Raw genomic sequence first — 22217 nt, 5'->3', positions numbered from 1 at the left:
AGACATTTACTGAGTACCTATAACAGGCATGTGCTATGCTAGACACTGGGAATAGACTAGTGGCACAGTGAGGGTGCCTGGTACTCCAGAGCAATGTCATATATTTGCACTCTTTTCCCTATTCCAGCTAGAATTTGATGGTGAATAAAAAAGCACAGTAGGTTCATGTTTATTATTTGATGTTGAAAAAATGTAACGTGCAGATTGAAGTACAAAATTATCTTGCTTCCTGATACGGTTTGGCTGTGTCCCCACCCAAATCTTATCTTGAATTATACACCCATAATCCACACATGTCATAATCCCCATGGACCCAGTGGGAGGTAATTGAATCATGGGGGCAATTGCCCCCATGTTGCTCGTTTTTTGATAGTGAGTACTGACTTCTCACAAGAGCTGATGCTGGTTTTTTTTGAGATGGAGTCTTGCTCTGCCACCAGGCTGGAGTGCAGTGGTGCAATCTTGGCTCACTGCAACCTCCGCCTCCTGGGTTCAAGTGATTCTTCTGCCTCAGCCTCTTCAAGTAGCTGGGACTGCAGGTGCACATCACCACGCCCAGCTAATTTTTGTATTTTTAATAGAGATGAAGTTTTACCATGTTGGTCAGGATGGTCTCAATCTCATCATCTTGTGATCCACCCACCTTGGTCTCCCAAAATGCTGGGATTACAGGCGTGAGCCACTGGGCCTGGCCAGATCTGATGGTTTTATAAGGGGCTTTTTCTCTCTTTTGTTCATACTTCTTCCTGCCAGTGTGCCAAGAAGGGTGCGTTTGCTTCCACTTCCACCATGATTGCAAGTTTTCTGAGGCCTCCCCAGCCCCGCAGAACTGAGTTGATTAAACCTCTTTCCTTTATAAATGACCCAGTCTCAGATACGTTCATATAGCAGCTGTGAGAATGGACTAATCCAGTAAATTGGTACCGGCTGTGAGGCACTGCTGTAAAGATATCCGAAAATGTGGGAGCCACTTTGGAACTGGGTAACAGGCAGAGGTTGGAACAGTTTGGAGGGCTCAGAAGATAAGATGTGGAAAAGTTTAAAACTTCCTAGAGATTTGTTGCATCGCTTTGACCAAAATGCTGATAGTGACATTAACAGTGAAGTCCAGGCTGAGTTGGTCTCAGATGGAAATGGGGAACTTGTTGGGAACTGGAGTAAAGGTCACTCTTGTTATGCAAAGTAACCGGTGGCATTTTGCCCCCGTCGCAGAGATCTGTAGAACTTTGAACTTGAGAGAGATGATTTAGGATATCTGGCAGAAGAAATTTCTTAGCAGTAAACCATTCAAGAGGAAACAGCATAAAAGTTTGAAAAATTTGGAGCCTGATAATGCAATAGAAAAAATCTATTTTTGGGGGGGAGAAATTCAAGCCTGCTGCAGACATTTGCATAAGTAATGAGGAGCCAAATGTTAATCACCAAGACAGTGGGGAAGTGTCTCCATGGCATGTCAGAAACCTTCACAGCGGCCCTTCCCATCAAAAGCCTGGAGGCCTAGGAGGGAGAAATGGTTTTGTAGGCCAAGCCCAGGGCCCCCCTGCTCCGTGCAGCCTTGGGACATGGTGCCCTCTATCTCACATCTCAGCTGTTTCAGCTCCAGTTGTGGATAAAAGGGGTCAATGTTCAGCTCAGGCTGTTGCTTCAGAGGGTGCAAGCCCCAAGATTTCACATGGTATTGGGTCTTCAGGTGCACATAAGTCAAGAATTGAGGTTTGGGAACCTCTGCCTAGATGTCAGAGGATGTATGGAAACATCTAGATGCCCAGGCAGAAGTTTACTGCAGGGGCAGAGGCCTCATGGAGAATCTCGGCTAGGGCAGTGCAGAAGGGAAATGTGGGTTCAGAGCCCCCACACAGAGACCCCACTGGGTCACTGACTAGTGGAGCTATGAGAAGAGAGCCATCATTCTTCAGACCTCAGAATAGTAGGTCTACTGACAGCTTGCACTGTGTGCCTGAAAAAGCCACAGGCACTCAACACCAGCCTGTGAAGGAAGCTGACAGGGGGGCTGTACCCCGCAAAGCTACAGAGGTGGAGCTGCCCAAGGCCATGGGAGCCCACCTCTTGCATCACTGTGACCTGGATGTGAGACATGGAGTCAAAGGAGATTATTTTGGAGCTTTAAAATTTAATTTCTGCCTTGTTGGATTTCAGACTTCCATGGGGCCTTTAATCCCTTTGTTTTGGACAATTTTTCCTATTTGGAATGGGTGTATTTACCCAATTTCTGTACCTCTATTTTATCTAGGAAGTAATAACTTGCTTTTGATTTTACGGGCTCATAGGTGGAAGGGACTTGCCTTATCTCAGATGAGACTTTGGACTTGGACTTTTGTATTAATGGTGGAATGAATTGAGACTTTGAGGGACTGTTGGAAAGGCATAATTGTGTTTTGAATTGTTAGGATATGAAATTTGAGAAGGGCCAGGGGCGGAATGTTATGGCTTGGCTGTGTTTCCTACGCAAATCTCATCTTGAATTGTAGTTCCCATGTATTGTAGGTGGGACCCAGTGCGAGGCAGTTGAATCATGAGTGTAGCTACTCTTAATGCTGCTCTCATGATAGTGAGCGAGTTCTTACAAGATCTGATGGTTTTACAAGGGGCTTTTCCCCCTTTTGCTCATACTTCTTCCTGCTGCTGGTGTGAGGAAGAATGTGTTTGCTTTTCCTTCTACCATGATTCTAAGTTTCCTGAGGCCTCCCCAAGCCTGCAGAACTGTGAGTCGATTAAACCTCTTTCCTTTATAAATTACCCAGTCTCAAGTATGTCCTTATAGCAGTGTGAGAATAGACTAATATACTGCCATTTTTGTGGCACCCTTCAAAATTTATACCTGCAGACATATGTTACCCCTCTGCATACCTGTCGTTACACTTAAGAATCCATGCCTCAAAGATATAACATGGTTATTGCCCATGAGAAGTTTGTAGTCTAGTAGAAAAAAGAATATGATGGAAATGCATTAGACATCATGGGTGCTCCAATTTAACTCTGTTCAGGGCACAGCTGAGTTACTAGGGAGGCAGTGATCTTTTCTCCCTGCATAGTGGGGGACAACAGAAAATTATGTACAGAGGGAGTCAGGCTGGAGCTACCACTCATTGATTTTTAAACTTTTATTGAGTGTTAGGCACTGTGCTAGCCTCTGGAGATGAACTTTGAACCTGAAGCATATTTACTTCACAGAAGTGAGTATTCATTGAGGATGATGAACTTTGAAATAATAACCTCATGATTAAATATATAACCATCAAAGTAATAAATGCAATGAAGGAAAATAGTGAACTGCAGAACATGTAGCAAAGACCAGATTTCCTTTTGAAGTGGGAGTCACGAGGGGTCTCACTGAGAGAGTCACATTGACCCTGAGTCACATAATGAACCTGAAGAATGAGTTCAAGTTAGGCGAGTGAAGAGTATCTAGCGAGGAGCCTCCATGTTGAAATGTCTCCACTGAGGAGGGAAGCAGAACCTACAGAGGGCTGGCATAGCTGCAGTCAAGCCCAGGAGGAGGGTAGGGTCAGGCTGAGAGAGAAGCAGGGGACAGGTCATATAGGGCCCAGGGAAGATGTTTTTCTCTTGAGAAAAAAAACTATCAGATTGACTCTTTTGGAGTTGGGATGGGGAGTGCTTGGTTTATTAGGACATGGAAAACAAAGTATCCTGATAATTGGAAAACAAAGCAACTTGACAAGGCTGAAATGTGAGGTGTGAGGGAGAACATCATGGTGAATTTTGAGTTCTTTTTAGAAGCAACAGGGAGACATTGAAGGGTGAGTATGATCAGAGGTGTGATATATCGAAAGCATATTTGAGAAAGAGAAATCTCAAGAATGAATGAATTACTTGAAGATGCTGAAGTCTGGAGGATCTTGCAGTTGTCCAATAGGTAGAAGACGAAGGCTTGATCTAAGGCAATGGAAACGGGGTGGAGACTAGAAGAAAAAGATGCCCAGTCGGCACTATCTACAGGATTGGTTATTGGTGAGAAGAGGAGGAAGAGGATTATTAAATGGTGTCCAGGCTCCTGGCTATGTGATGAGTGGAAAAGGATAGCAAGAGAAGGAATTGTGTGGAGCAATCGATGGTTTTGACTTGCTCCTGTAAGTTTGATTTGTACCCAATAAATGATAAGGGAATCCAGCCTGATATTGCATAAGCAACTGATTAGTTCAGGCTGACTGGGCTTGAAGAGGTTCTCTCTGAATATTTTTGATCTATTAACATGGTATTTATTAAGCGAGTCGAAAGCACGTAAACTATTTATAAAGGAGTGCTTGCATTTTACAATTGACAGATCACTTTATTTGGAATTACTTATGACAGGCTTTTTTTGTGTGTGTTTGAGAGACATTTAACTTTGCCACAGTTTTGAAAATGTGGTATTTCTGGTATGTTTAGATTGTGGCTTTTCAAAAACCATTAAATATTACAATTAGGCTTGTTGTGTTCTATTTTTTTCCCATTAGTTTCCCATGAAATATGCAAGCATAACATCTGGTATTCTTTTGTGTAAGAACTCTGGCAAAAGAGCAACAAGGATTAGATTCAGCACTTGTCAAATCATCCAGTTGTAATATTTTCATATAGAGTTGAATCTGAAGCTGGATGAAACTGCTGTGTCAAGAGGAGTCCTGCGTAATGTCACAGAGGGTCCACTTAGGAGAATTCCTTTTATGGTTGGGGCATTCTTGAGATGCCTGGAATAGCCCGTTTGTATGGTATCATCGAGATGGAAACATAGCAGACGACAAGATCTGCACAGCACTTCTTTTCTGCTATTTGTCAGACTAGAGCCCTGCTTAGCTGATAATGGCAGATCTTCCTTCTTAACTTCATTTTTCTATGGCAAATCCTTGATCTCATAACTGGAAAGCCCCTTTCCTAGCTTGAGGGCCATATGTTATTAGAGCTGGAAGGGACCTTGATAACTCTTTTAATTCAAATCCCTGGCATTTTTGCAGATGAAAAAAATGAGACAGAGAGGTTATGCAATTTGGTCAAGGTTAGTCTGCAAGACACCCAACTCCCTGCCCTTGGTAGATCCCCCTTCAGAATGGGCAGCCTCTCTCCTCCTTGTATTTTATTTTTAACTTTTTTTTTTTGGTCAGAAATCAAAGACTCTTCGTTCACTTTATGAAAGTCATCTGACTCATTTGAAAGTAAAAAAGAGATGTTTTTCTCTGAAAACTTATTTTTGTTTTATTCTAAATGAGTTTTTGTTCTAACCCAGTGTGATTCCTGTCTATTCTGAGAGAGCTTTCATGGCACAGTATGACATCTCTCTAATGGCCAGTGTTGCCTAGTTGGACTTCAGTATAATGGTTACAGCAAAAACCTATGTGCTTTGGAAGATAGCATCATCTCTAAATTCAGGAAAGAACAGATGCTAGAAACTGTGGTCAGCGTTACTGCCTGGGCCTTTAGGGTGGGTGATGCTAGGAACTTCTTTAGAAGCAGCTATTTATTCAAATGAAATGTTTGAAAGGATCTTTGATTTTTTAAATGACAAATCTCATACCTTGACCCTAGGACCAAGCACCCCATGACTGGAGAGTGTCGATGGGACTTGGTTGCCACTGAAGGGAGGGTGTGTCATGGGGTAGGTGATACCTGGAGTACTGGCCCAATCAAGGGAAAGAATGAGAGTTTTAAAAATGAGTTGTGAGGGGAAAGAGGACAAGAACCATGTGGTGCTTACCATTTACTGGCTTGGATCTGGGGAAATGGATTCACCGGAAGCCTCTTTCTCAGGAATCACAATGATTACACAGTTTAGCTTTCTCTCCATACCTTCCCCCAGCAGAAAAGAATGGTTTCTGGTCTGGATGTGTGGGAGGGGTGGTAAGCATTGCTCTAGTTCATCATGTTGACTGTGTTCTGAGACTCTGCGGGCTTGGCTTAGAAAGCCAAAAGCCTTTGCTTTGCTTCTGCTGGAACCTGTTTTCTGTGAGGTAGTGGACACTGCAAGATCTCGTTTCTGAAAAGAAAAGGGTCTGGAGGATGAGCCCGGGGGGAAAACATCAATACTAGCTCAAAACGGAATCCCTTTACATTGTAAGAGCTCAGTTAGAGAAAAACAGGGTCTGTAGAGTGTGGTGTTCGCAATCTGAACCATTTCCAAGAGCTGCGAGAGAGTGCTGTTATCTGAGCTAAGCACATGGAATGATGAAAAATTGCATCCTGGTGGATTTTCCTCAAGTCCTTGAAAAAAACAAATATCTTCTTGCTATTGAAAAGCTTAATGCTTTACTGAAATGATCATAAAATCCTGGATCATTCTCATTTCTGTGGGGACTCAGATGATTGTGCAGGGAGTCTCTGTTTGTCCCTTTCAGACCCACCCTCCCCATTTTCCACACTCTTCTGGATCCAGGGAGGCTAGTCTCCATGGGGCCCATCAATGAGCTCCCCTGGCCTCTGGTTTCTATTTGGATTTGGCCAATGGGAGGCACCTGCATCACCACCTCTTGGTGGTTCCCTTAACCCTATTTGCAAATAGTTCCCTGCATTAAAGCTTCCATTTGAGTGTGTCGTCTTTTTTCTGCTGGGACCCTGTACAAGTACATCATCTAATTCTGTATGTCCGTTTTATAGATGAGGAAACTGAATCACAGAGAGGGCTATGGCTTTTATGGCTGTGTCCCCTTCCTCTTTGTGTTCCCAGACATGGTTGAGTATTTCCAACCTGAGATCCTGAGTCCTAGAGTCCCGAATGGGAGCTAGGAGACCTCTGGCACTCCCATCCTCTCTACTTCGATGTGACGGCACATGCCTAAGAAGCTTCTGTTTATCAAAAAGCTGCATCCTTAAAAATGGCATTTTAGTAAGACAAAAAAGTAGGGAGAAGAGTCTCTGCTGAGAGGGCACTGTCATCCACTGGGCTAGCAGAAGGTCAGAAAGTGTCTCTTTCCTCACAGTGGAGGCACCTGGTGCCAGGGCTTGGCTAGAGGCCTGTGGGCTGATTGACCTCAACCTACCTCAGCCTGGTGCCCTGGGCTCCCACCTCCCCATTCTACTGTGTAAGGAGGTGGAGTGTGTGGTCATGCCTCTGACCACGAGTGAGTCAATGTGTGAGAGAGAGAGAGGGATTTGTATTCTTCCTTTATTAAGTTTCCTAAGTTCTCTGAAGAGTCCTTTTTGAACTCTCATATTTCTAAAACATATTTTTTGGGTTTTTTTCCGTACATTTTAATACTCTGATACCACAGGTGTGCTGTGAAACCAGAAGCACCTTTTATTGTAATTGGTCAGGTGGTAGTTGTGTTGTAGTTGCAATGCCTGTGCATGTATGAAGTTAGTAATTCCGGTCACATGACCAGACAATGGAAACCTCTCTCGTTTCAGTCAGTGATCCATCGAATGACCATTTAAGGGAGGAATCTATGGCTTAGGTGTTGCCTGAAATTTTCTGCTGACACCTTTTAGTAAGATTTACTTGCCAACATCAACACTTGTGGAAAGATGTCAGCAGCTTAGAAGAAAGTCCCAAATATGACACTTGAATGTGCTTTTAAAAAATGCCACATCATTAGTGCTTTTTGTGGCACAGAGAACAATATTGTTTGGTTAATACTGTGGTTCTGAATTGTGAATACATAAGCCAATTTATTTCACTCATATTTTTATATTTTCCTTTTTTATGGGCGTCATAAAAATACATGTATATGTCTAATAGAGCTCTTTTAATATGTATAAAATAAAAATTTTAAGGTTAGCATTGTATCACACTGTAATGTGTCACCACTTCTTTCTTTATAATTGGTATATAAAATAGTATTGTTTCTATAATCAGTGAGTCCTAATTAATGAAATATAGTAGGAAAGTTACTAAATTATCAGCATGAATCAAAAGATGAGTTGGAAAGCTAAGGACTGAGGATGGCTCTATTAATTCTTTTGCTCAATAAATATTTATTAAATGTCTTCTGTGAGACCAGTCCTGGGCTAGGCATTGAGGATCCAGCTGTGAAAGACACAGAGGTGACCTATGAACTTACAGGGAATAAATGAAATACTGAGACACGTTTGTGTATATGATGTTAGAAAAAGTGAAGTCTTCTTTGGGAGTGTCAATAAATGAGCTCAAGATGGTCAAGTGCAGCAGATGGCCTGACTGGAGAAGTGACGCTTAAGTGGCGAATGGAAGAACAAGTAGGGAGTTAATGAGGTGGAGGTGAGTGGGGAAGGAGAAAATGCGGTCCTGGCTAGAGGGAGCAGTGTGTATGAACGCTGGGAGCTGGCAAGGGGTGAGGAGGAACTGAAGGAAGTCTCAAGTAGCTGGAGGTCAGGCAATGGTCCAGAGATGAGAGATGAGGCTAGAGAACTAGGCAGATGTTAAATGATGAAGTGCCTTAGATGTCATGGCAAGGAGTTTGGCTTTTATCCACAGGTAAAGAGAAAATAGTGGAAAGGGTTTCAGGCGAAGAGTGTTAGGCTTAAATGTTAGAATGATCACTCTGACTCCTGTGCAGAACCAAGTGCTTTATATCACAGATGAATCAAGCATGGTAGTAGTCATATTCACTTGAGTAGAGGCATGGAAGTGGTATGAGCAGATGATAGCAAATGATACAAGGGAATCCTGGAGCAAGCAATAATCCCCATCACTGATTGCATTCTGCAGATAGTATACTCTCATTGTAGAAACGATACTATTTTATATATCAATAATAAACAGTGGCATATTAAAGTGTGGTACAATACTAAGACTTAAAATTTTTATTTTAACATATTAAGAGAACTCTATTAGATGTATTTAGACTTTGTAATTACTTTTTCTTAGTTCCTGATAAGCTAAGACAATAACTTCATTTTTGACAGAGTGATTTCTTCTTATTTGAGCCTGCAGTGTGCTGTGAGAGATCCACCACCAGGTAAATATAGAACAAGTTTTTCTTAGGTTTATAAACAACACTTTCTCTCAAGATTCTCTAAGACACACATAAACCCAATATTCTATTTAATCCTCATTTTAGCCCTCTGAGTCTTATTCCCATCTTATACATGAGGAAATTGAGGAACTGGTAACTTAACATGCACAAAAAATGTTCATCAGAGCATGTAATAGTAAAATAATACAAAATGAAAAGGAGAGAATATAAATTTCCAACAGTAGGCAAATTGTATTAAATATGGTACATTCATTTGATGCAAGTATTTTAAAAACATTCATTATCACCTTAAGGTGTTCTCTTCTATTCCTAGTTTGCTAAAATCTCTATCATAAATAGATGTTGAGTTTTATTAAATGTTTTTCTATATCTCCTGAGATGATCAAATGATTTTATCCTTTCATTTGTTAATTTTAGTTTGCATTAATGGATTTTCTAATGTTAACCTACCTTTCATTGCTGAGATAAAACCAACTTTGTAATGATGTGTTATGTTTTCTATACTTAGCTAGATTTAATTTGCTAAGCGTTAGTCATAAGTGTGATTGGCTAAAAATTTTTTTTCCGTGATTTTTTTTTTTCAGGAATGCTTTTCAAAATATTAAAATTACTTGCTGCTTGAATGTGTGGTAGAACTTGACAGTAAAACAGTTTGGGCCAGATGTTTTCTTTGAGAAAAGAAATTTTACTAACTGATTTAGTTTCTGATTTATTTAGGTTTTCCATTTCTTCTTGAGTCAGTTTTGTTACAGTTTCAGTTACATATACATATTTCTGTTGAAAATATATGCAGGAGGGGAATTTCTGGATCATAAGGCAGGCATATGTTCAGCTTCAGTAGATACTATCAAACAGTTTTCCAAAATGGTTGTATCAGTTTAAAAATTTATACACCAGGAGTGTATGAGGGTTCTAATTAGTTCACATATTTTCCAAAACAAGGTGTTTTCCGTTTTTGTTTGTTTGTTTGTTTTAGTTAAGCTTTTCTGGTGGGTATGTAGTAATATCATATTGTTTAAATTTGCATCTCCCTATAGACTAATGAGGTTAGGCACCACTTTGTATATTGACCATTTGGGTATCTTGTTTTGTGAGAAGCCCTTTCAGGTCTTAAAAATGTGAACAAAATTGGGTTGTTTTAAAAATTAAATTATCTTTCTTACTGAGTTGTAGGCATTTTTAATAATATATATTTTAGATATATCCTTGGTAGGAAATATGTATTACAAATAGCTTCTCTTTTTCTGTGGTTTACCTTTTCATTCTTTTTTTAGGAACAGAAATTTATTGTTTTGTGAATTTCATATATTATTTAACCTTTACATTTCTATCTATAATGTATCGGGAATTGATTTCTTTGTACATGGTGTGAAGTACACCATGTACAGTGTTAATTTTTTTTTATGTGAAGATCCAGTTGACCAAGCACCATTCTTTTGCCGTGGCACTATGTATCTATTTTGATTAGGGTTACTGAGGTATGATGAACACATAGTAAAATTCATTCTCTTAAAATAAATGGTTTGATAAATTTTGAAAAATGTTTGTAATCATTGTTTTACCTCATAATCAAGAGGTAGAAAGTATCTAACACCTGAAAGTGTGCACCTTTGTAGTAAATCTACTCCCTCTAACTCTAGCCCTTGACAACCACAATCTGGATTTGTCTCTATGGTTTCCCTTTTTTTCCAGAATGTATAAATGGCATCATATAGTATGCAGCCTTGGTTTCAGATTTTTTCACTTGGCATATTGGTTTATTTTTTTTGAGATTCATCCATGCTGTTTATAAGTATCAGTGGTTTATTCCTTTTTATTATTGAGTAGAAGAGCTCCATTGAATGATATGCTACAAGTTTATCCATTTACCAAATAATGAACATTTGGGTTGTTTACAGTATTTAGCTACTAGGAATAAAGCTGCTACAAACATTCATAAAGAGGCCTTTGTGTAAACATATGTTTTCCTTTCTCTTGGGTAAATTACTAGGAGTGGGATCATTGTATCATATGGAAAGTATAGCAAGTATATGTTAAACATTATTCTAAAAAATCCCCAAACTGTTTCCAAAATGACTGTGCCATTTTACATTCCAAGCAGCAATATGTGAATGTTTTAGTTGCTCCATAGCTTCTCTAGCACTTGGTATTACCACTCTTCGTAATTTTAACAATTGGAGTGTATAGTATTATCTCATCATGGCTTTAATTTTCATTTCCCTAATGATATTGTGCTACTTTGCCATCTGCAAATCTTCTGTGTTCTGTTCAAATCATTCATCCATTTAAAAAATAATTTGTCTTAATGATATGTAGCTAATTGGAATATATTCTGGATACAAATGCTTTATTAAATATGTGCTTTGCAAATACCTTTTCTCAGTCTCTAGTTTTTTTTAAGTTCTAAAAGTATTATTTAAAGAGTAGAAAGTATTTCATTTTGGTGAATTTAAATTTATGAATTTTTAAAAATGGAAGAGTAGTTTTAAGTACTATTTAGGAAATCTTTGCTAAAACGAAGGATGCAAAGATTTTCCTAGAAATTTTAAAGCTTTAAACTTTATATTTAGTTATGTGATCCATTTTGAGGGAATTTTTATGTCTTTTGTGAGGTAAGGATCAAGAAAAACTTTTTATATGGATGTCCAAATTTTCCAGCACCACATATTGAAAAAGTTAGCCTTCTCCCATTTTAATTACTTTACACCTCCATCTTTCTCTCCCCTCTTTGCTACTCTATTATATGCATATTGGACAATTTCATACTGTTTGACAGCTCTTGCATGATCTTCTTGTAAAAAAATATTCTTCTTTCTCTTTGGATTTCAGTTTGGATAATTTCTATTAGTCTATCTTTAAGTTTGTTTTCTATAGCTTCCCTCTCTCATGTAAGATTCTTCATCTTGTCTTGCATTTTCTCTTTCTTTTCCATATTAATCATAGCTATTTTAATCATAGCTATTTTAAAGTCTCTGATTATTCTAACATCTGGGCCATCTCTCTTTCTAGCTATGTTGATTGCTTTATCTTGACAATGAGTTAAGGTTTTTTCTTTCTTTCTTTCTTTCTTTTGCTTTTTTGAGTGTCTTGTAATTTTGATTGCATGTGGGACAGTGTAGAAGAGCAGTAGATAACAAAGTAAATGATATTGCTACCCAGATTGGGTATACTTTTTCTTCTGTAAGATTGTTGATATGAAGGGTTGAATCAATCTTGTTAGTAGTTAACAAGACTGGTAGTTAGTACTGAGTTTGGGTGGAGTTGAATTTGTGATTGTTGTAGTTACTTTCAGTGTACCAGACTCCAAAGTTCTCTAGTGGTCGACTGCAGTGACCTTATGCTTGGCATGCCAGAGGGTGTTTCTCCATGTCTAAGCTTCATCCTTAGCTTTCAGCAGACTCTTCACTCTTGCTCCACAAAGGGGACCTCTCTCCATGTTTGTGCTCTTCTCCTGGCAGTAGATTGCTCTTGTTCATTGTGCTGGGCAGAGCTGTGGAGGTGGTGGTGAGTTCTCAGTTCACCTGGATCAGCCCCTGTCTTAGGTAGGCCTTATGTTTCTGGGCCTTGGGACTGGAGCTTTGTTAGTGTTCCTGCTCTTCTTCAAGGCAGCCAAAGTTTGCTGTGTATCTGTGGAGTGTTTTGTGTGGGAGAGAGTTTCCTGCCCCTCCCTTAATGGTAACAGACCTCTTGTTTGTGTCAGTGCAGGATCCTGGACCTGCAAGTTTCTTTTCCTTCCCTTAGGGCAGATGGCGGGCTTTTGCTTCTACAGCTTTTCAAGAATCAGTGGATCTTTGCTTGGGCCTTGGGGCTAGGAAGGTGTTTTGCTTCTCTACCAGTTGTTGAAAGCTTTTGCTTAATATGAAATGAAGTTTGGGAAGTGGATAGAATTTCTTGCCTGTGCCCTACTAAAAGGAGAACTCCCCAATCTCCAGCCCCACCCTTTTTCTTTTAAATGAGCGTTCATTGCAGAGTCCTGGCAAAAAGCTTGAGGGATACCTGGGGCTCATCTCATGTTTCTGAGGCTCCCAGTGATAACTGTCATACTAGCCCGCACTTGCCCTTTAGAAATTCATTAACATTTTAGCTGTTTTCTTATTCCTGCGTTCATGATGGCTGCCTCTTCCTACCATGCCCTGCCAAAGGGGACAGTTTGTGTGACCCCTTTCACTTTGGAAGGACATGTCACTCTTGGCAAACTTAGTTCACTTGGTTGCCTTGTGTCCTTAGCTCTCTAATGGGCTCAATACGAGTATGATTTTGTTGATGATGAAGCTTTTCTTGTTGTTAGGGTGAGAGTGATGTTCTCCATGGTTTTCTGTATCTTACATGGATGTCGTTGCAACTTTTTAAGAGAGTCACTGGTTTGAAGAAAAATTTTGGTTGTAAATACAATTGCCATTCAAAAATGAATGGAAACTGAATCAAAAGAAGTCAATAAAACTACAATCTAAAACTTAATAGGAAAACTGAGAAGACTTAAATTTTATTCTTTTCTTGGTCTGGCTGTGTTTGGCAGTTTTCTTTGTTCCTTCTCAGGAAATACATGGCTACAATGGCAGGAATGTTGCAATAGAATAGCTTTATTTTGAGGTCTTGGGTAAAGGAGAGAGGAAGATTGGCTTCTCCCTGCCATAAATACCTTCAAGACAGGGTGATGAGAAAGGGAGAAAAATGGAAAAAGTCAAAAAATGAGACAGTAGAATGGGCATTCTGGAGAAGTTTACAGATTCTCAGAAGAGGGGTATACAATTAAAGATCCAAAAGAAGGACTACTGTTGTCTGTGGTGTCAAGAAGTGCATCATTCTAATTCCAGAACTTACTGATATCCTAGCCATCTCGGGAGCATCACTTCAAGTTTCAGCTTGGATATGTTAATCATCTACATCCTTTCTATTGCTATTCCAAGGGTGGTCCAGGGGCCAGCAGCATCTGCACTTACTGAGATCTTGTTAGAAATGGAGAATCACAGGTTCCATCTCAGACCTGATGAATCAGAATCTGCATTTCAACAAGATCCCTGAGTGATTCTTGTGTACTAGAATGTTTAGGATGCACTAGATGTGATGTTTTACATAATCATGGTTTCTATGTTTTTTTGTAGTCGACTTTGTATTTGAGATTAAAATCTTTCAAAGTCAAAATATTGTGAAGGTAACTCTACTGTAAGGATAATCTGGGGGTATAGTGCACAGAATTAAGGCATTTAAATGCATTTTCTAGTTAAATTATCAATTTAATTATTGAAACACTTATTTAAAACTTATTATTTTTCAACATTGTTTTTGAGCTTTGTGCTCCTAGCATTTAAAAACATTAACTCTTTTTTGTAGCAGGGATTTTTCTGGTGCTTTCTCTCATAAAGAGGTTTTTTTAGACCTATTGCTATGATCTGAACGTTTTTATAATCCCCAGAATTCATATGTTAAAACCTAACCCCTAAAGAGATGGTTTTAAGAGGTGAGAGTCTTTGGGAGGTAATTAGATTATGAAAGTGGAGCCCTCATGAGTGGAATGAATGCCCTAATAAAAGAAACTGGTGGGAATTTTGCCCCTTCCATCATATGAGGATATAGCAAGAAGGTACCATCTATAAATCAGGAAGAGGACCCTCACCAGATGGTGAATCTGCTGGCACTTGAATCTGAGACTTCCCAGCCTCCAGAACTGTGAGCAATAAATGTTGCTTGTAAGCCACAAAATCTATGGTATTTTATTATAGCAGCCAAAATGGACAGAGGCCCACATGAAACCTGCTTCCTAGGGCTATTCTGCCCTCTTCATACTGGTTTTAACTTAAGAAGCAGGTTCCTGCATAAAGTTGCTATTGATGCTTCAAAAACCTGGCCCACAGGGTTGTAGCAAGGACCTGTTCCTCTGACAAGGTTCTTGCCAAGAGCTCTCAACTTTTTAATCTTCCCAACTTTGAGTATCTTGTTATTCAGTGAAAGGGGTGTGCTGCCAAAATTCTAGTTTTTTCAACTCTTGATAAAGGTTAATTTTACATTTATCCAAATTCTTAAGCTGTTCTCTTTCCTTTAATTCCGTAGAAAATGCTAGCCGTGATTTCTTGATTATAGCACCTGCTTTCCTTTTGTCTTTCCTTTTGTTTTTGGACTTAAGTATTTTAAGCTCATTCCTTTCCCTGCTTAGGGAGAGACATGAAGTCAAAACATTCTGGCAGCATCATTAATTTTTTTAACTTATCTTGTTCAGTTTGGGACCATTACCTATGTGTTCCAAGCAGGGAGCCAGAGGAGGGCGCAAGGCTGTGCCACCCCGTGGAGTCAGCCCAGGTAGAGTTGTTCTGGTTGCCCTGGTCAGTGAATTCTGCCATAATCTCAATGATCACCCTTAGCTGCAAAGCAGGCTGAGAAATGTATCTTTAAGTTGGGCATGCTCTTTCTGCAAAAGCAACTGTGGTTTGGGTTGCTATGGATGGAGAACTAAATGCAGACATCAGACCAACAGGGAGCTAAGTATTAGTAGTACGACCAGTGCTGCTATATTGGAGAATGAGCTTAAATTATAAACAGGTTCATCTATAATGAAGCCTCCTATTACTTTGATTGCTGAAATCTTTCATGGAAAAGAGAAATACATGCTTCTGAGCTCATAGGGATGTACCTAGCCCACCATGCCCTTACCCACTCTCAGTCTCAGCAATTCAGTTCACTCCCTTGAGGAAGCATGGAAGGATATAGTGAAGTGGAAGAACCATCTTCTAGTAGTTTCAAGAAGATAAACAGTTTTGTTTAATGTGCCCAGAGAGGAATGTTGAAAAATAGAGAATGCTTTTTCTTGTAATAATTATGTATCTATATGTGTGGGGGTATATATATATATATATATATGTATGTGTGTGTGTGTGTGTGTGTGTGTGTGTGTGTGTGTGTGAGAGAGAGAGATTGAGCGCGAGCGAGTGCAGGCATATATGTGTATGTATAAAAATACCTGACTGTTTTATATTATTACATATTGTGGCAACTGTTATTTTAGTTGCTTTATATGTTTTTTCAACTCCTGCTATTAATGACCTCACAGTGTGGTGATCTGCTATGGAAGCTGAGAAAAGGGAAAATTCATGTGTGTTTTGCAGTTGTGAAGTCCTTTTAAAGGAGATGGGCATGAACTGCCTATAGATCTTAAAGAATGGGTAGACTTGCTTCAGGTAAAGAGGAAGGGTGACTCAGGGTAAAGAAACAGCAAGGACCACAGCCACTAGGCCTTCAGCTTCTTCAGAAGCTCACTGCAAGATTCATCATTAGAACCATCTGCATTGCTTCACAAGAAACAAACCAACAAGCAAATGCAGATGACTGGGCAGTAGCGCCTGTGATTACACATCCTGCTACTCCCCACACTAGAGGAGGGTTTGAGCCAGGTGCTCTTGGTGTGTAGCAGGCTCTGGCCTCTCCTTGTGTCCTTGTCATCTTTGACTCCTGAGATAATGCTGATTTGGAAACGCTTAGCAACTAGCCCGGCTCCCTACCCGAGACTCAGCCCAGGAGTTGGAGTTGACAGCTAATTGTCGCCACTGATTGCTTTGCTGACAGTGCTCTGTGGCTATTTTGGTTTTTCTTGAGAGTTCCTTAATTAGAGAAAATGACATCGTATGCTGTCCAATCAGTTGCTTGTTAGATATTATTACATTTGTAGAAGAATCAGGCAACATTCGGGCTTGTTCCTGCCAAGCTGGTATTAGGTTCATGACCTGCAGCACAGTTTGCTTGGCAAAGCAGCAGTGCCCACACAGCTGAGACTAGATTGCCACTGACTCAAGGGAAGAGCATTCTGCATTCCCAGTGTGGACTCAAAGTACCCAGGACTCCCTCAGGGCAATGTAGCTTTGCCCATTGAAACTTTACACCTCACAGTAGCCATTACCTTGACTTTCTTCTCTCTGAAATGAGATATTTCAGGATTCCTTTGATATATGCCTTTCTGACTAACATGGAAAGACCCTTTTGTTTTTCCATGGGAGAGATACAAATATGACCTGAAGATGAGTTTCTATTTGGTGAAACTTTAAATGTGGTTTCTCATACAGTATAGTAAGAGCTCGTTATACTGCTTTACCTAACAGGAAGGATGATCTTAAATTAGAAAATATTTTGAGTTATAAAATAAGCATGAAGAGTTTTATAACTCTAAAATCCACAGAATAACTTTTACAAGCTGATTTTTAGGTGTAGTCTCTTCTGAGGCTATGTTTTGGAATTATTTTGGAATAGCACATACCTACTTTATTTACACATAAACTAGGAAGGAAAGTTTGATACATAAGATTGTCAAATGAGTACTGACCCTCCTAGTTCCTTATTTCTTTTTTTTTTTTTTTTTTTTTGGAGAGGGGTTTTACTCCTGTTACCCCGGCTGGAGTGGAATGGCGCGATCTCGGCTCACCGCAACCTCCGCCTCCTGGGTTCAGGCAATTCTCCTGCCTCAGCCTCCTGAGTAGCTGGGATTACAGGCACGCGCCACCATGCCCAGCTAATTTTTTGTAGTTTTAGTAGAGACGGGGTTTCACCATGTTGACCAGGATGGTCTTGATCTGTTGACCTCGTGATCCACCCGCCTCAGCCTCCCAAAGTGCTGGGATTACAGGCGTGAGCCACCGCGCCCGGGCCTAGTTCCTTATTTCTGGTATTAATTAATTGCATCAAAAATATATTGAGCCTTCAGGGGGTACCCTTGGGCTTAACAAAGAAGTGTGAGACACAGTTTTTGTCCTCAAGAAACTTACATCCTGACTGAGAAGTTAACATTCTTTTTTTTTTCTTTTAAGTTCACATTCTTAAATGAGAACTCATGACTTCCTTGAAGGGATCTGTAAGGTTGTGTAGCTTTTCTCTTGGAGTTATCAGTGTTGGAACAGAGAGTAAAGAATGCAGGATGGATCCAGGTTTGAAAGGATAAGAGGATAAGAATATTGAGGATCTATGGAGAGTTCATAAGGTTCTCAGATTGGGCACAGAAAGAAGGAATACCAAGGTGTATCTGTGCCTGTGTCAGCAAAGTAGGGATTGAACATAAAGACAGAGAAAGTGGTTAATGCATATGGTGGACAGGTAGAAGCTGAAGGGGACTCCATAAGGTCAAGAAAGAAATGGAGGGTGGGAAAAGGTCAAGAGAGATCAAACAATGTCTCTTGTCCATGTTTCCTGTGGGTCTGTCTTTGCCTTCTCAAACACATGGTAAAAAAGGGACCAGACATGACATTTCTCTTGTGTATTTTTTCCTGAAGAAAAATTCACGGCTCATTCATGGGATCTGTGAAGATCATTTGGTTGAAATTATCAACTTTCTTGTACATACATAGAAATGATTAAGATGCTCATTTGTTTGTGTGTATGGTGACCTCCAAAGTGTCTCCTGATGCAATCTTATGTGGTATAAACACACCCACATACACAATGATGACGAAGAAGAAGTCCCCATCACCTGATAATTGTTCATTACTTTCAAGTAAAGGGAAATTATTATCTCCAGGGGATTTCAGAGAGACCCACATGCTGGAAGTAATTTGCCTTACCAGCAAAGCCAAAGTTTCTCTTCCTTCCCATAGGCTGACAGCTCTCCTTTTACTCTTCCTGGGTTTTCAGGCTAAGTGCATTTGAAGGCCCCATAAACAATTTAAACTTTCTGATCCTGCTACTGTTCCCCTGCTCAACACTCAGCTTATTCTCAAGTTTATATTTAACCAATATAATCCTCGTGAAAGACTTTTACAGTTGAAGTCACAGCAAAAACTAGAGAATAAAATTTGGATTAAAAAGCTAAATTTAAAAAGCTCAGACTTTATGATGTCATAATTACTCTGTATTCTTGGATATTGTATAATTGTTGGTCCCTGGGCGCCACACCTGTTGGAGGTAGCAACTATTTGGGGCCAGTGGCACGGGTGGTAAAGGAATTTACCAAGACGGTTGTAGGTAAAACCAAAAAAAAAGGCAGATTTATTAGAGAAAGTATGAAAATATATCGCAAGGATGCAATAGGCAGCATACAGAGAAGGGAACGTCTACAAAGAGGCAGAGGTTGGAGGGAAGTTTTGTAGCATCTTGCTGGGGAGGGCTACATGTTTGTGATTAGCTGTATCTCAGAACAATTGGTCATTGCTCTCCTCATAGTGGAGCCCTCCCCAATGTGGGGTCCCTTCCTCCTCATTGCTTACTTACCTCATCAGGACTCCACAACACCCACAGTAGGTCCCTTGATATAGTGTCTTACATTCATGTTGGCTACCCAAGTGCTGCCCAGTACCGTCGGACACAGTGGAGCCTTACAATTGTCTGTGCCTTTGAAGGGAATGTGTCTCATGTCCAGCTTAAACATACCAGCAGTGCCTATTATAAGAGCTTTTTTTTTTTCTCAGGTAGCATTTTAAAATTCTTTAAGCTGTATCCCAGACATGAAAGACTTGACCTGAATCATGTGGTTACCATGGCATCTAAAGAGAACCTTTAGAAGCTTATCGATTTTTCCGGACAGAAAGATGGTAAACTGCTCCAATAGAACAGTTTCTACCTTGCAGGCTGAGAATAAAAACTATATTTATCTGAAACAGCAAATCTGATCTTCAAAACTTCTCTCAAGCATAATCTTCTATGAGCTATTTGCTGAAAACTGCTTACCAGTTTTTATGCTCCAGCACTGACTTGGAGCAGCTTTTCTTTCATCTCTGACCTGGAAGCTTCTTTTCAAGTAAAATAAAAATATGAAGGACCCTAGCCAAGAAATCCCTTCAAATCTCAGAGGAGAGTCTAACTACCCTTATTCAGGGAGACTGAAGCAAAAACAGGTCTACCCTGAATAAAACGGCAGATCCACTTTCTGTGCAGGCAACCTCTCCCTTTCTGACACAGTTCTTTGATGTTAATCTAATTTTCATTAATTGCTAACTCTAAAGCAACAGAGCTTAAATCTTTGAAAGGACTGCTTTTCATACAATCTTATTGTGTGAAATTTGTGCTTAATAGAAAGGTCACTGGACCACCAGCTTTTTGCCTTAGAGTTAGTAGGCAGGGACTAAGTCATTAATTTCTATTGCTTGGCATTTCTATAACACTTGGCAGTATTCAAAACACTTTTATATCCATTATTATTTGAGCCACAATGGAGTAACAACACCGTGAGGCAGAGACAGATATTTTTTAAAATTACCCCTCTTCACTTTTTTTTTTTTTGGATTAGGGAATTAGGTGGCACCAGGGATTTGAACCCTGCTACTGGAGTAGGGTGGTCCATCTTCTCTGAGTATTGCCGGAATTTCTAATTGCGATGGTCGTCCCCTCCCTAGAGGAGCTGGACTCCCTCAAGTAGAGAGACCTGCAGAACTTAGCCAAGAGTCTGGGTCTCTGGGCCAACCTGAGGGCAGACAAGTTGTTAAAAGCCTTGAAAGGCCACATTAATCGTGAGGCAAGAAAAGGAAATGAGGATCAGGATGAAAGTCAAACTTCCGCATCCTCTTGTGATGAGACTGAGATACAGATCAGCAGCCAGGAAGAAGCTGAGAGAGAGCCAGTTGGCCATGCCACCAAAACAAGGAGAAGGCACAAGACTGTCCGTGTGGACCCTGACTCCCAGCAGAATCATTCAGAGATAAAAATAGGTCATCCCACTGAATTCCAGAATCATGAAAAGCAGGAAAGCCAGGATCTCAGAGCTACTGCAAAAGTTTCTTCTCCAGATGAGCACCAAGGGAGCTGAGAATGCTATTTCCTCAGGAAAACGTAGAATAAATGGCAACAAAGATGCAAAGATACCTTCAGAAAGAAAGAAATATCTCTACACAGATGAGTTATCCAAACCTGGAAAAAATAAAAGAACTGCAATCACCACTCCAAACTTTAAGAAGCTTCATGAAGCTCATTTTAAGGAAATGGAGTCCATTGATCAATATATTAAGAGGAAAAAGAAACATTTTGAAGAACACAATTCCATCGGTGAACTGAGGCAGCAGCCCATCAATAAGGGAGGAGTCATGACTCCAGTACCTCCAAAAGGAAGACTCTCTGTGGCTTCTTCTCCCATCAGCCAATGACGCTCGCAAGGCCAGTCTTATGGCCCTGCAAGTCAGAGTACCTTGGGTCTGAAGGGGTCACTCAAGTGCTCTGCTATCTCTGCAGCTGAAACAGGTGTCAGGTTTTCAGCTGCTACTAAAGATAATGAGCATAAGTGTTCACTGACCAAGACTCCAGCCAGAAGGTCTGCACATGTGACCATGTCTGGGAATACCCCAAAAGGCGAGGCTATGCTCGGGACACAAATTAAAGACCAACAAGAGGAATTCTGCTGCTGTTATTACCCCATTCAAGTTGACAACTGAGGCAATGCAGACTTCATTCTCGAATAAGAAACCAGTGTTTGATCTTAAAGCAAGTTTGTCTCGTCCCCTCAACTATGAACCACACAAAGGAAAGCTAAAACCATGGGGGCAATCTAAAGAAAATAATTATCTGAATGGACATGTCAACAGAATTAACTTCCACAAGGAAACTTACAAACAACCCCGTCTCCAGACAAAGGAAGAGCAACAGAAAAAATGTGAGCAAGAATGAAAGGAGAAGAAAGCAAAGCTTCTGGGAGTGCGAAGGGGCCTCATTTTGGCTGAAGATTAGTAATTTTTAACATCTTGTAAATATTCCTGTCTTCTGAACTTTTTTTCCTTTTGTAATTGTTGTTGTTGTCTTCCCTGCTTTAGTCAAAAGACCTTTTTCTGCCGACTGTTGATATTCTATGTCGTGTCCAGGGTTCTTCATGTGCTACGATCTCTGAAAAGATGTTATCACCTTAAAGCTCAAATTCTTTGGGATGGTTTTTGTTTAAGTCCCTGTACAGCTCAGTTTTCTAAAGAGACCTGTCCTTAGATTCTGGTCCTAGATTTTTAATGTCAAGTTCCCCCTGCTGGTTCTAGTATGAACAGAATTGCAGTCTTCCGCTAGGCAATAGCATTTACCTTTTGGCAGCTAGTTATACAAGCTTCAGTAGAAATTGAACAATAACAAGAATAGGGTAAGCTGGGGTAGAAAGGCCTCCTCTTCACTCTCTACAGAATATAGTACGCTTTATGAAATGGGGCCATATGGTTTGGTTATGACATCAATATTTTATCTAGGTGAAATTGTTAAGGCTCATATCAACCTTTGTTCAAATAGCCTCCGGTAATTGCCATCTGTCACTCGCTATATTTGCAAAAATAAAACTCATATAACTAAAAAAAAACCATGTTTTACTCTTTAAAAACCATTTTGAACTTTACCTTTCAGTTTGACTTAGTACGACGTTTCAGAAGCCGTCTTCAAAGAATAAAACAC

The 22217-nt window shown here is 40.1% G+C and overlaps 1 protein-coding gene and 1 pseudogene across 7 annotated transcripts in view; both read left to right on the top strand.

Annotated features, from left to right (window-relative positions):
* The window catches only part of NCALD (neurocalcin delta), a 449016-nt gene that overhangs the window by 101744 nt on the left and 325055 nt on the right, over nt 1-22217 (top strand). The window contains exon 1 of one of the 6 annotated variants that reach the window (XM_032245739.1): nt 8728-8882. The exons of 3 other annotated variants lie outside the window; for them this stretch is intronic. The gene's annotated coding sequence lies outside the window, so the exon portion shown is untranslated. Of the gene's footprint in view, nt 1-8727; nt 8883-22217 lie in introns of those variants that run through there. 2 more of the 6 variants (XM_032245758.1, XM_032245714.1) reach the window with 2 other exon arrangements.
* Nucleotides 17511-22116, top strand: LOC116528455 (annotated as a pseudogene). The gene has a single exon (XR_004259036.1). The product of XR_004259036.1 is annotated as a nucleolar and spindle-associated protein 1-like (transcript).

The sequence above is a fragment of the Sapajus apella genome, unplaced genomic scaffold, assembly GCF_009761245.1.
Source record: "Sapajus apella isolate SASKATOON/1434 unplaced genomic scaffold, GSC_monkey_1.0 scaffold3, whole genome shotgun sequence".
Lineage (NCBI taxonomy): Eukaryota > Metazoa > Chordata > Mammalia > Primates > Cebidae > Sapajus > Sapajus apella.
Note: the sequence above shows the minus strand (reverse complement) of the source record. Positions and strands in the feature narration are given on the sequence as shown.